The sequence below is a fragment of the Geotrypetes seraphini genome, chromosome 2, assembly GCF_902459505.1.
Source record: "Geotrypetes seraphini chromosome 2, aGeoSer1.1, whole genome shotgun sequence".
Lineage (NCBI taxonomy): Eukaryota > Metazoa > Chordata > Amphibia > Gymnophiona > Dermophiidae > Geotrypetes > Geotrypetes seraphini.
Window position 1 is genome coordinate 396,345,944 of NC_047085.1, and position 15,035 is coordinate 396,360,978.

The window sequence follows — 15,035 nt, forward strand, 5'->3', positions numbered from 1 at the left end:
TAGTGCTCAGACCCACAACCTTCAGTGTTTGAGTGTATAAAACAAAACACAGGCTGCCATCAGACCATCATAGCACCATTTATGTCTATACCACCTTATGTTATTATAAATCAATCATATAACTAATATCTTTAAGAACTTATCTTTTCTGACGATAATTTTGCACAAGATGGTCATGTGACAGGCAGCTCATCGTTATAAAGTGCCCATGCATATTCTTAAAAAGGCTCCTGGAAGCAGGGCAGGATTAATGCTTCGAGGGCCCCTAGGCACACAAGTACACCGGGCCCCCCCTGGCCTTGCCCTGCTCCTGCCCCACCCCTATTTATCTGTTTTCTTATTTACTTCTTTATTTCCACTTGTATTTCTTTTTTTTAATTCAAAACAAGCAAAGATTAGCATACCAGTGCACAGTTTATCTTCTATGCCACCCCAAAACATCTCTGAACAAATTCCCCTGCCTTCCCTTCCCACCTACTTACCCAGTACTTTAACTCTGAACCCTTTCCATACATATATAAAAGTGTTTAAATATATTGTAAAGCAGTAATATTATCCAAAATATAAGTCTATATTAATAATCATGTTTACAACGCCTCATTCTACGTCAGGGGTGTCAAAGTCCCTCCTCGAGGGCCGCAATCCAATTGGGTTTTCAGGATTTCCGCAATGAATATGCATGAGATCTATTAGCATACAATGAAAGCAGTGCATGCAAATAGATCTCATGCATATTCATTGGGGAAATCCTGAAAACCCGACTGGATTGCGGCCCTCGAGGAGAGACTTTGACACCCCTGCTCTACGTCAACCAACTGTAACCCATATGTATGTATAAACAACCAAATTTGTAACTCCTCTAGTACGTTCCACTCCATGTATGTTAACTTGTAATGAAACAACAAGGCAAGCGGTCCACCAAAGAATCCAACATGAATCAAAAGAAGATTGGTAGAAAAAAAGGTGCTCCCAAGAACCATGCTCGATGCATTTAGTCTAACAAGGCTAGTCAACACTAACAGAAAACCATGATTTTCATACTCACAGAACACAGATACACCCTCACCCAGTATGGAATAAGTAATCACAAACTAAAAATAAAAATTTGTCAGTAAAGGTTAAACTGAACCACCAAGAAGCCAAACTGCAAACAGTGAAACACCACAGAAACAATGACACATAGCCCCCTAATACTCTGCAAAATATAAATATAGCAGATGTAAATTTGAAGAAACTGACACATTTTGATCACTATTGAAGATAAAATCATTTTTCCTACCTTTGTTGTCTGGTGATTTCATGAGTCTCTGGTTGCACTTCCTTCTGACTGTGCATCCTTTCTTTCATCCTCCTGCATGCTTCCTCTCCTCCAGACCTCATCCCAACCAACATCTCTCTTTCTGTCCCTCCATGAGTCCAACTTTTTCTTCCTCTCTCCCTGTCCCCTTTCTTTCTCTCCCTGCCCCCTCTTTATTTCTCTCTCTCTCACTGCCCCTTTCTTTCTTTCAGGCTTTCTTTTTTCCTGTCCTCCCCTTTCTTTCTTTTGCTACTGCTGCTGATTTCGCCAAGCCACTGCCCTTGAGTTTCTCCTGCTTCCCCAACGCGACAGGCCCACAAGCCTTCCTGCCCGACGTCAAATCTGATGTCGGAGAAGAAGTTATGGGCCAGCCAATCGCTGCCTGGTTGGCCCGGAACTTCAGAATTGATGTCGAGGGGGAGGGGGGGAGGAGGAAGAAGGCTTGTGGGCCCGCTGCGTCGGGGAAGCAGGGGGAAAGCAGATGACCTTTGTGGCTTAAAAGAGAAGGCAAGTGCCCAGGGCAGCTGCTCTCCTTGCTCCCCCCCCCCCCTAATGCCGGCCCTGCCTTGGGGGGAAAGATGAGGTGTTCTGACAGTACGGGGGGAGGAGGAGGCGAGGAAAGAGATCACTTCTCCCCTACAGCCAAAATTGCCCTTTTCAGAGGTGCCCCGACATGGCAGCTGTTCTCACAAGCTGCCAGCGGCTGCCCCAAAGTTTTCCCTCTGCCGCAACTTCCCGTTTCCAACTGGGCATATCGCGGCAGAAGGAAAACTTTGGGGCAGCCGCCGGCAGCTAGTGAGAACAGCTGCCATGTCGGGGCCCCTCTGAATAGAACAATGGAGGAGTTCAATCAAGAAGTTTGGACCGCGGGGCCCCCTGGATCTGTAGGGCCTAGGGCCCCCCTGACAATTCCGGGCCCTAGGCACGTGCCTCCTGGGCCTATCCTTTAATCCGGCCCTGCCTGGAAGCCAAGAAACACAAGTCCTCCCTTCGACTTGAGTTTCGCGATGTGCGTGCTTCCTCCGGAAGGGATTATCTAATAATTCAAAACAAAGCAATCAATATACAGTACTTCCTAAATCCATCCTCTCAAACACTTTTCCTCCAAATTAATCTAAATAATCTATTATCTTATCTCAACCTTTTCAAATCACTACTCAAATTACCTTGATTCAGCCACCAAGGAAGGAACAATCCATACTGCTCTTACTTAGCAGGTAACTAACCGACAAAGCAACGCCGTCACTGTCCTCCAGTATTTTAAATGGAGAGGACTGCGTCACTTCCGTTGTTACCCTCTGAAACTAATTACTTATTCAATACCGACACTCCTTACAGGGAAGAAAGACTGCTATCCTCAGATATGAAACCAATCGATTTCATTGTTAAGCCCCTCAGGGCTTAATGTATGCCAGTTATAAATAAATCAGTGTTCTTTTTCCATAAGTATTTGTGATACGTCCCCCCTAAAAGAGAGCAAATGTACCAACACTGTGTAACGCAAATCTTCACTTATATGACCCACATCCCTCCAATGAGAAACCAGAGGGACCGAATGTTACTTAAATGTTCCACTACTCTGATTTTTATGGGGTGTTTCGTGTGGCTAATATACAATTTATCACAAGGACACCTTATATAGTACACCACTACCATTGAAGAACAATCTGTGTTCATAAGTAATTTAAACTTTTTTCCTCTGGTGTGTGAGATGTCCATTTCTTGAATTTGTAAAATATATTGGCAATATACACATCGGCCACATGGCTTGTGGCCACTCCCCCCTTGTTGACCGGCCCCTCTGGGTTAACCACATAGTTTTATGCGGTATATAAATTTTTAAATAAATAAATAAATATTACTTAAATTTAAATTCAATGTTATTTAGCTTAACTCTTATGGCTTCAATGTCGGGGATAAATTACAGCCGATATGTTTCGCCTAAGCTTTTAAAAGACTTTTCCCCTGTTACATTGGTGTCACTGAGGTTCAATAAATGTGAACTAATAGGGATATGCTGCCTTAGTTTTGTGACATATCTGGATATCGTGCTTTAATATATCCCTGTATGAATATTGAGCCCTGGTGAAATTAATAGCATTTTATAAAGATGCACATGACATCAAGAACATTCAAGCAGAGGCCTCCGGCTGTTCCTCATTTCTCTTTATCCTCCTGGCAGCTTCACTAAAGTTCCACATCAGAATATTCTGCCTCAAATAAATATCTTTAGGGACCTCCACATTAACTTTTCCATGCTACCCACTTCAGCATTGGCTCTCTCCTCACTCTGATTTCAGTTCTCATTCACTATCTCTTCCCTCATTGCTGTTACAAGAACTAACCACCCTCGTGTTTCCTCTGGAAAGTTGACAGAGATGCCCTTGCAAAGGGTGACTGCAACCCCCATCCTCACTCTTCAGATAAGATCAGCAGAAAGTCAGTAAGAACCTAAAATTGCTCCGTTTTATCTTTGTCTCTTACCATGCTGATACATTTACATATAAACAAGCCACTTTAACTATTGACGTCAGAAAGGCTAAGACATATTAATTTTCATTTTTTTCTTCTTTAATTTCTTTGAAACTATTTCATCAGAGACTCCTCTGTTGCAATTCTCGTTCTTGCTGATGTTCAAAGTGTTTTGGCCTTTTTGAATTCCATGGTCATTGCAAGTCGGAAATGTCTCCCATCAACTTGACAGATAGTGTGCAATACAGTAGGATGTTCAAGCCTGGTAGAGAAACGAAAGAAGTATAATCAGCCCAGAAATTTTAAAAATAGAATACGAATGGAGTTCCTCAGGAAATCTAATATCTAATGCTTGATATAGTAGACAATGATCAAAGTCACATAAACTTTGGAAAATATGTATTTGTACAACTTTATTGGGAGAGTGTGGTGGAGTGGTTAAAGCTACAGCCTTAGCACCCAGGGGTTGGGGTTCAAACCCACGCTGCTCCTTGTAACCCCGGGCAAGTCACTTAATCCCCCATTGCCCCAGATACAGTAGATAGATTGTGAGCTTGCTGGGACAGACAGGGAAAAATGCTTGAGTATCTGAATAAACTCATGCAAACCATTCTGAGCTCTCCTGGGAGAAGAACAGTAGGGAGAACGAGAGGGCACTCTCTAAAGTTGAAAGGGGATAAATTCTGTACAAACGTAAGGAAGTTCCTTCTTCACCCAGAGAGTGGTGGAAAACTGGAACGCTCTTCCGGAGGCTCTTATAGGGGAAAACACCCTCCAGGGATTTAAGACAAAGTTGGACGGGTTCCTGTTGAACCAAAACGTAAGCAGGTAGGGCTGGTCTCAGGGCACTGGTCTTGACCTGGGGGCCAACACGGGAGTGGACTGCTGGGCACGATGGACCACTGGTCTGACCCAGCAGCGGCAAATTCTTATGTTCTTATGAATAAATATTGGAGGAAGTAAGAACCTAAAATTGCTCTGTTTTATCTTTTTCTCTTACCATGCTGATACATTTACGTATAAACAAGCCACTTTAACTATTGACGTCAGAAAGGCTAAAACACATTAATTTTCATTTTTTTCTTCTTTAATTTCTTTGAAACTATTTCATCAGAGACTCCTCTGTTGCAATTCTCTTTCTTGCTGATGTTCAAAGTGTTTTGGCCTTTTTGAATTCCATGGTCATTGCAAGTCGGAAATGTCTCCCATCAACTTGACAGATAGTGTGACCTGGGGGCCACCACGGGAGTGGACTGCTGGGCACGATGGACAACTGGTCTGACCCAGCAGCGGCAAATTCTTATGTTCTTATGAATAAATATTGGAGGAAGTTTTGGGAAATGCAATGAGGTGGTTTTTTTTTTTTTTAGAGTTATAGATGAATACCTACAAAAAGTGGTGTAAGCGAACCCAGTATTTTGGATGGGTCCTTCCATCCCCACCCTCCCCCACCGAAGGTATGAACCTACATCCAGCATCTCTCCTCTCAACTCTGTGGTCTCCTGGCATCTGCCCTCCTACCTCTGAATCTCATCCCTCCCTTGTGTATCTTACAGGCAACCCTGGCGCCAGCAGCGATTCATTTTTGCTCCCAGCATTGGCCCCCTAGGCTTCCCTCTGCCGCGTCTCACTCTTGCTGATATTACTTCCTATTTCCTGTCTGGTGGGATGCAGCAGAATGATGCCTGGAGGCACCAGCAGCAAAAATGAATGCCTGAAAGGTACACCAGAGAAGGGCGGGGTTCGGAGAAAGGAGGGCAGATGCCAGGGGCAGTATGGTGCTGTTGCTGGGTAGGTCTGAGCCACCACTGCATATGTTTTCTATTTCTAACTCTTGAACAAGCTACATAGAGTTGAGAAATGAAAGGAGGCCCTAGGTTAATAACACCTGCTACTAAAGTGGCTATCCTTGAGCTTTGGCAGAATCAAAAAGTGAGTGTGCACACTTCTCAGAGAGAGAGAAGTGAATATGTGTACTGCTAAGAGGAATAAGAGCACATCTTAATTTATGGATAGAGACTTGTATATCACCTTTTTGTAGTACACAACCACATTCAAAGTAGTTTACTTATAGGTACTCAAGCATTTTCCCTATCTATTCTAGTGGGCTCACAATCTATCTAATGTACCTGGGGCACATGGAGGATTAAATGACTTGCCCAGGGTCACAAGGAGCATCCATATCCTGGCTTTATAAAATCAGGATTTTTGCACACATGCAATATGGACGTCTACTAGTTTTCAGCCATCCAAAACAGGAATAGAGCTTCTAAAATAATAACCGTGGAGGGGCATAATTGAAAAGGACATCTAAGTCCGTTTATGTCCATCTCGCAAGTTGTCCAAAGCTAAAACGAGCCGAAGACACATTTTCGAAAGATACGTCCAACTTTTTTTGACTTTTGAAAATCATCTAATTATACGTCCTGCCGATCTGATCGTCCAAGCTGCTAAATCGTCCATCTTTATACCACATTTCCATTCAACTTTCCGTCCAAGTCCAAAATGCATAGAACAAGCCCTGTTGGACGTGGGAGGGGTCTGCAAAGTGATGGACTGCACACCCAGACATGCCACCTAAATAGTGGGGTACTTTACAGGGCACTGCTGTGAACTTCACAAAAAGGGTACCATGGCGTCTCCTCACTACAGCTCTCTTATAGGTGATGGTGAGCCCCCCAAACCACATCCAGAATCCCTTAGACCCACTTATCTACCACTCCAATAGCCCTTATGGCTGCAGGAGCCACTTATATTTAAGTAAAAAAGGGTTTTGGGGGTGTATAGGGCAGTGCACATGTTTCAGTATCAATGCAGTGATTACAGGGGCTTATGGACATGGGTCCTCCTCTCTATGGGTCACTAACCCACCCCCAAGATAACTTAAGCTGCCTCTGGGCTGGACGACTAGGCTTTCCTATTCCAGGCTGCCAGGTGATGATGGTCTGGAGGCTGAAATTTAAAGTTGTAAATAAAATTTTTATGGGGGTGGGAGGGGATTGGTGATCACTGGGGTAGTGTGTGGGGATCTGTGTTATGTGTTTTCAGTGCTTATCTGGTGAGTTTAGGTGGGTTTTTGTGACTTAGACTATGTTTCAAAATCTTACATCAACGGGAGTAAACTGCTGCGCTAAAGAATAGAACAGTTTATTTCAATAGCCCCACAGTCTAGCAGACTCAAATTCATTCTCTTTTTTTCCCAAGAAGCAAAACCGGTTCTTTCCAAACTGCTCTGTTTAAGTTTTCAGAAAGGGCTAATAATGTTTAGTTAAGAGATATTTCGTAAATTTGAATTGTGGCAGTCTTCTGAGAATTCAAGGCTCAAGGATATGTTTTATTTTGCCTTCCTCCTTTTTCCTATCATTGTTGAATCAACCTCAAACTCACAGGCTGATCCTGGAACAGAACCCAGGATTCTCGTATGGTAGAACAGAATGTTCCACCCAACTGGCGCCTGTCTAAATATAATAAAATGGATGCAGTTTCCGCCAGTTAATTTCCTGGTTGAAGGACACCCATTGGATCATCAACAAAACGGAAGATTAAGCTCCATTACACTATTATAAATCATCAGTCTACAAAAATGTTTTATGCAATTTTTATGTGGTGGCCAAAGGTAATGGACGCAGCAGGTACTTCCTCTAAATATATACTTCTCTTGCCAATCAAAATATAGAATTCCTACCCTATTGTTTGAAGCCATGTTTCTTAGGGTATAATGGGACTTGTAGCAATCCCCTGAGGCTTTCAACATCTGTAATCCAAGCATTTGCCCTGCAAACTGAGTTTCTGCCAAAAGTAAAGTCATGTATGCAATAAATGTCTCATTCACACACATTCAGGACTTTAAAAAATGTTTCCTGTAGAATCTTATTCATAAACTTTGGTGAATTAAGTTATCACTTCCAATATTAAACGCTTGCTCTGAGGTTCTGTTTATGTCTGGCATAACGAATATTATCACTTTATGAAGGATTTTAAAAGTGGCTCCTGTTCTGGCTTTTGTAATGAGTTGATCTTTATGACAGTATATGTGACCTTCATTTCTCCATTCCCCATATGCCGAGTTACTCAATGCCATTGGCTGGTGGAACTGGAAAAAAGAACCACTTGGTACATGCTTCTTTTGTGATGTTGGCTTAAACCAAGAGCAAGAAGCCAAAATGTTCGTTCATACTTTGGTCATCACACTTACTGAAATATGTTCTAGACTAGTAGTTTTCAACCCATTCCTCAGGAACCACCAGTCAGGTTTTCAGGATATCCACAATGAATATGCATGTGAGATATTTATGTACAATGGAGAAAGTGCATGCTAATACATCTCATGCATATTTATTGTGGATATCCTGTAAACCCAGCTGGCCAGGTGGTCCCTGAGCATTGGGTTCAAAATCACTGCTCTAGACCAGTGTCTCTCAACTTGATCCTGGAGTACCCTCTTGCCAGTCAGGTTTTCAGGATATCCACAATAAATATGCATGAAAGAAATTTGCATACAATGGAGGCAGTGTATGCAAATCAAATTTAAAAATACAGTGGAACATTGGTTTATGAGCATAATTCGTTCCAAAAGCATGCTCATAAACCAAATTGCTCGTATATCAAAGCGAGTTTCCCCATAGAAAGTAAGGGAAACTCGCTTGATTCGTTCCCACCCTCCCCACCCCCCGAGGCCAGCAGCACTGCTCTATCCCCCCCGAGAACCGGCATTGCTCCCCCCGCTCAAGAAGGCCCCCCCGCATGATCCAGAATCTCCCCCGCCATGATCCGGCATCCCCCACATGATTCAGCACCCCCCGCATGATTCGGTACCCCCCGCCATGATCCAGCATCCCCCACCCACCCGAACACTTCGCTTGCCCTCCATCTGGCACCCGGCACCGACACCAACATACAGGACATGCCTGTGCCGGTGCCGGTGCCGGTGCCCAAAGATCTGCAGTCCTTTTTGCTGGGCCTTGAGCATCTGTGCATGCTCAAGGCCTTCGAGTTCCCGGACTCTCCGAGATTCTCGAAGGCCTTGAGCATGTGCAGATGCTCAAGGCCCAGCAAAAAGGACTGCACATCTTCGGGCACCGGCACCGGCATGTCCTGTGCATTGGTGCCGGGTGCCAGATGGAGGGTAAGCGAAGTGTTCAGGTGGGTGGGGGGTGCCAGATAGTGGCGTTGGGGGGTGCCGGATCGTGGGGGGGGGAGGGGGAGTGCCAGATTGCGGGGGTGGGGGGGTGGGGTGCCGGATCATGGGGGGAGGTGCTCATACATCGAGGCAAGCTCGGTTTGCGAGGCACCAATTTTGCGAATATTTTGCTCGTCTTGCAAAACACTCGCAAACCGGTGCACTCGTAAACCGAGGTACCACTATATAGCCAATTAAATACCAAACTCTCCGCTAATTTGCCAAGAGTCACTACAAGATGAAAGAGAAAGCCTTAGGTTTCAACGAAAGTTTTTTATGCTGAAGGTGTGGGCGGTGGTGGGTTGAGCTAACCACTACCAACCACACCATCAGCATAAAAAACTTTCGTTGAAAATGACAATTTGTCACAACTATTGAAATATCTTAAATAGGAACCCAGATTCTCCATACAATAAAGCTAACAACGAAGGCATCAGAAGACAGTGATATAAGCTACATGGATGAATTTGAAAATCTCTTTTGCCCTGAAGAAGCGGTTATAAGACCGTGAAATGTCAGCTTAAAGAAAAGGACTGTAAAAGTCTTAGCAGCAAGAAAGAGCTTTAAGAGATAATAGCTTTATTGTGTGGAGAATCTGCGTGGAAGCTGATATAACTCAATAAATAAAAGCCCTGTGCTCCTCTTCTAGAAGTCATAAGTTCAAATCCCAACCAGCTCCCCCAGTACATATTTTAATTGTGGCATTCTACCTTGCAGGTGCACCTTGATGATCTCACAATGCGGTCACCATTGTGCAGCTGCAAACCTTCATTTGCAATGAAGTAGAAGCCATGCTAAGGTCTGTACTTGTTTTTAAGCTTTTGCAAATCAAGTTATGTATGCAATCTATATATTTTTGTCATGTGCTTTATTTTCTGAATCCACCTGTTTTAAGAATGACCTCATTGGAGCAATGTTTAGTGAGAAAAAGGGTAGCTTTTTAGCAAGAAACATAAAGCTGTTTTTTTTTGTTTGTTTTTTTTTCATGTACTGTGCATCGGTTAATGGAGCTTTCCCTCTAATTAGCAAATAGCATTGCTGTTTGCCCAGAAGAAAAATAGAAGGTTTTGCATGCAATATCTTTGTATTGATGTGGTGGCTTATTAAATGTATTTCGAGCTTAATAAAGCAAAAATGAAAGCCCAGAGCTATTTAGCAGATCGCATTAAGGACATCCAAAATGTGCCTAAATTCCATCCATAGAACTCAGGTCTATCTGAAGCTTAAACTGTGCTCAAAAGTAGACTTCCTTACAATGCCTATAAGACCCAGTTTTACAATTGCTATGCAGCTTGCTAGCTCACTCTGTAGCACACTGGTTAAACCTATACCTTTCTATCCTAATGTTGCTAATTTGAATCCCAGTCACTCTGTCTGATGGAAGAGAAATAAATAAAAGCATTAAACAGATCCAACCCCTAGTATTACAATTATAATGAAAAAGATCATAAAATCGTCATTCTAATAACATAATAATAAAATATTATAACATTAAGGACATTGGACGTCTAAATCTCACCTAAAACCTGATTCTCTAAAGGATGCCAAAAAGTTAGATGCCTAAACAGTGCTGAACTCTCCTGAGCATGACTCTGCAAAGACGCCTAACATAGGCACCTAAATGGGGCCTAACTTTAGACACATTTTGCAGAATCAGGGCCTGAGTGTCTGCCTAGGGCAGCAGCATTTAGGGTACAAAACTGTAACATCTCCTCTTCCTTTCTTTCCCCCATCCTGTCCCCAGCATCTTCCCATTTTCCTTGTCCCCACTGCTGCTGCCCTACCTCTTCCCAGACCTAGGCTAAAGTTGCAGTCAGACTCAGAACCAGTGTGAAGCCATTATATAACTGCATCTTGACAGACACTCATGTGTATGTGCGTTTGTATGGTTAGGGAGAGGGGGATACCGACCCCCTAGGAGGGTAGGAAGGGGAAGGGGAGATGCTTGCCTATAGGAGAATTAGGGAAAAAAGAGTAGGTGCTGGGCTACATGAGGTAAGGTGTTGAGATGCCCTGGGGAGGGGGGGGAGAGCGTTTTGTTGAAAGTTCATCTAGAACAGTGGTCTCAAACTCGCCCAGGTACTATTTTGAGGCCCTCAGTATGTTTATCATAATCACAAAAGTAAAATAAAACAGTTTCTTGATCATATGTCTCTGTAGCTATAAATTACAATATTATTATTAAGACAGCCAAAAGGAAATATTTATAAACTATAAAGAGTTTGGATAGGAGAATGCCTCCAGCCTGTAGTTGATGCCCCCTTCCTGACGACGCTTTTAGCGAAACTCGAGTCGTAGGGAGGCTATGGGAGTTTCAAATTCGGGGAGTCTTTATTGAGATGGATATCTGTTACGAGCGCTGGATTTGAACAAATCATTTGCTACCTTCTTTTTGCTTATTTGAAGATAAGTGTTTTTTCATTTCTTCTTGACAATTATTACTGTATAAGGAAGGTTTAGGGACTGTGAGTGCTATGATGGTCCCTGTTGTACAACCGGCGGTTGTATTTTTAACGGTACTTTATGCACGGATCGGTTGGTGACTGAGCACTTCACTTATATTAATGAATATTTATTACTATTACACAGCATATTGTGTTTTTTAGATATATATTGGTTCTATAACTTGTGGAGTATTTTCATGATACTATTTTTTAGTCCAAGTTTATTTTTCAATTCTGTAAAGCAGGGGCGTCAAACGCAATCACATAAGAGGCCAAAATCTAAAATACAGGCTAAGTCACAGGCCAAATTTTTTATTAAGATACTTAGGCCCTGATTCTCAAAAAGTGCGTCCCGATTTTAGGCAGCTGTAGGCGTCTTACAGCTGTCTAATCAGCCAATCGGGATGCACGTTTTTAAAAAAAAAATGCTCCCCAGGCAGGCCTGAAGGCACCTCCGGGAGCCTAGGGAGACCCGCAAGACGCCTAAGCTCGCCTAAGGGCCTTAGGCGAACCTAGGTGGCCCTACGCGTCTCCCTAGTAGAGGAAGAAACCTTAAAAATGTAGGCCAGCAAAATGCTGGTCTACAGTGTAAGTAGACGCAGCTGCTATACTTATCGCGGCAAGGGATCTCTCTGCCGCTATAAGTATAGCGGGCCGCGGCCTGTCCGTTCGGATGCCCCCCCGACACTACCGACCGCCCCCCCGACACTACCAACCGCCCCCCCCCGACATTACCGATCTCCCTCCCACCCCGACACTACCGATGCTGGCAGGAGAGTGCCCAATCCCTCCTGCCCGAAGACAGCGCACCCCCCCCTCCTGCCCGAAGACTGCACACCACCCCCCGGCGCTATCAACCCCCAAACTAACCTGTTCTTCAGGCCAGACGGTTCTTTCCCGTCTAGCCGGTAAGCCCGCCTCGTCGAAATGAGGCGGGTTCGCCCCTTCCCGGCCCATCCCGCCGAAACATAAGGCCTGATTGGCCCAGGCTCTAGAAGCCTGGACCAATCAGGCCTTAGGCATAGCGGGTCCGCCCATCCCCACTTGGCCAATCAGACCTTAGACTTAGTGGGGATGGGCGGACCCGCTATGCCTAAGGCCTGATTGGTCCAGGCTTCTAAAGCCTGGGCCAATCAGGCCTTAGGCTTCGGCGGGATGGGCCGGGAAGGGGCGAGCCCACCTCATTTCGACGAGACGGGCTTACCGGCTAGACGGGAAAGAACCGTCTGGCCCGAAGAACAGGTTAGTTTGGGGGTTGTTAGCGCCGGGGGGGGGGGATGTGCCATCTTCGGGCAGGAGGGGGGGGGGATGTGCCGTCTTCGGGCAGGAGGGATTGGACACTCTCCTGCCAGCATCAGTAGTGTCGGGGTGGGAGGGAGATCGGTAATGTCGGGGGGGGGGGGGCGGTTGGTAGTGTCGGGGGGGGGCGGTCGGTAGTGTCGGGGGGGGCATCCGATTGGACAGGCCGCGGCCCGCTATACTTATAGCGGCAGAGAGATCCCTTGCCGCGATACGTATAGCGGGCCGTGTCTAATCTAACCTAACCCGATTCTCTAACCAGCGTCTGTAACATGGACGCCGGTTACAGAATCGGGGTTTTAGTGTAGGCCAATTCTGAATAGGACGCCTCTCCTGGGCGTCCTATACAGAATCAAGGCCTAGGTGTCTTGCGGGCCTCGCCTTCAATATAGGCGGCCTGCCTGGGGAGCATTTTTTTTTTTTTAAAACGTGCATCCCGATTGGCTGATTAGACAGCTGTAGGACGCCTACAGCTGCCTAAAATCGGGACGCACTTTTAGAGAATCTGGGCCTTAGGGCCTGTTTTACAAAGCTGCACTAGTGGCTGCCATGCGGCAACAGCCCCGAAGCCCTTTAAATCTCTATGGGCTTCGGGACCGTTATTGCACTGCAGCCGCTGGTGCGGCTTTGTAAAACAGGCCCTTAGTCTTAGTAAAGGTATAGATCCTTCCTCACCCTGAGACACCATATCACACGCCATCCTCATGAATTAATTATGTTCTGAAAATAACAACAAGCACGGTCAGGCACTTATGTGGAGCGCCCTAGTTTTTACACTGGGACTGGGTAATGTGTACTGAGGCAGCACGGGGAGGAACTTGGAGAGCTGCTGGGACTGGGGCTGCATGGTCAGGTGCTTGGATGAAGCACAGTCACTGCAGGCCACAAAAAACAGCCAGGCGAGCTGGATTCGGCCTACGGGCCTTGTGTTTGACATGTGTGCTGTAAAGCATTAAATAAAGCTAAGCTTACAGACCTGGGAAAAATTTATACAAAACAGAAGAAACAATCAATACTGTGACCGTATGCAACAATAAACCATGGAACATGAATTTACCAAGATGGAACATAGAACCACAAAGTCTTCTCTCAGGTGCCAATTATTCTTCTTTCTATTTTTAGTAACAGATCATACAATCAGACAATGAACAATTATCCCACCCCCCCTTTTACAAAACCGTGGAAGTGGTTTTTAGCACAGACCGGCGTGCTGAATGCTCTGCACTGCTCCTGATGATCATAGGACCTCTATGGCTGTTGGGAGCAGCTCAGAGCATTAGCACACGGGCTGCACTAAAAACCAATTTCGTGGTTATGTAAAAAAAAAAAAAAAAAGGGGGGGATGTTAATAATAAAAATTCTTCCAGGTTTACCTAGATGACTTTAATGTTTAAAAACAGCAAAATGTCCAACAAGTCATTATTAGACAATCAGTTTTCATACCAATGTCAATCATAACCTTATACGATTATCTAATAGATCCTCAGATGGCTGCCATCTTAGAATCCATTAGATAATCGTAAAAGGTTGTGATTGACATTGGTATGATTGTGGACGTAAAATTTAGTCAGTCAATTGGTGCACCCACATCTAGAGTACTGCATCCAATATTGGTCACCGTACCTTAAGAAGGATATGGCGATACTCGAGAGGGTTCAGAAAAGAGCGATGAGATTGATAAAAGATATGGAAAACATTTCCTATGCTGAAAGACTGGAGAAACTAGGGCCTTTTCCCTGGAAAAGCAGAGGCTTAGAGGGGACATGAGAGAGACTTACAAGATCATGAAGGGCATAGAGAAAGTGGAGAGGGACAGATTCTTCAAACTTTCGAAAACTACAAGAATGAGAGGGCATTCGGATAAATTAAGAGGAGACAGATTCAGAACCAATGCTAGGAAGTTCTTCTTCACCAAGAGGGTAGTGGACACCTGGAATTCGCTTCCAGAGGGCGTGGTAGGACAGAGTACGGTATTGAGGTTCAAGAAAGGATTAGATGTTTTCCTGAAGGAAAAGGGGATTGAAGGGTATAGATAGAGGATTAATATGCAGGTCCTGGACCTGATGGGCCGCCGTGTGAGTGGACTGCTGGATATGAAGGACCTCTGGTCTGACCCAGCAGAGGCACTGCTTATGTTAATCCATTTAAATTAATACTGAACAAGCATGATCAGTTTTCAGCATAATGGTAATAATAGCTTACCGGTATATACATATTCCTCAAAAGGCTGGAGGGTTGGAAAGTCTGTGGCATGTTGACATATTGTTACATTTTCTTTAAAGATCTTATTCTTGGTTTTTGTCTCATGGCTGCTTCTTTTTCATCTCTCCATTCAATGTTGCTC

General features: G+C 44.5%; 2 long non-coding RNA genes across 3 annotated transcripts in view; both read right to left on the reverse strand.

Annotated features, from left to right (window-relative positions):
* Positions 1 to 2,567, reverse strand: part of LOC117355696 — a 42,717-nt gene extending 40,150 nt beyond the window's left edge. The window contains exon 1 of the long non-coding RNA XR_004538435.1: positions 2,464 to 2,567. This is a non-coding gene — a long non-coding RNA (uncharacterized LOC117355696). The remainder of the gene's footprint in view (positions 1 to 2,463) is intronic.
* Positions 2,568 to 2,732: 165 nt separating this feature from the next.
* LOC117354073 overlaps positions 2,733 to 15,035 on the reverse strand; it is a 48,729-nt gene continuing 36,426 nt past the window's right edge. For both annotated transcript variants that reach the window (XR_004538107.1, XR_004538106.1), the window contains 2 exons: positions 14,894 to 15,034; positions 2,733 to 4,031 (listed from right to left, as the gene is read on the reverse strand). This is a non-coding gene — a long non-coding RNA (uncharacterized LOC117354073). The remainder of the gene's footprint in view (positions 4,032 to 14,893; position 15,035) is intronic.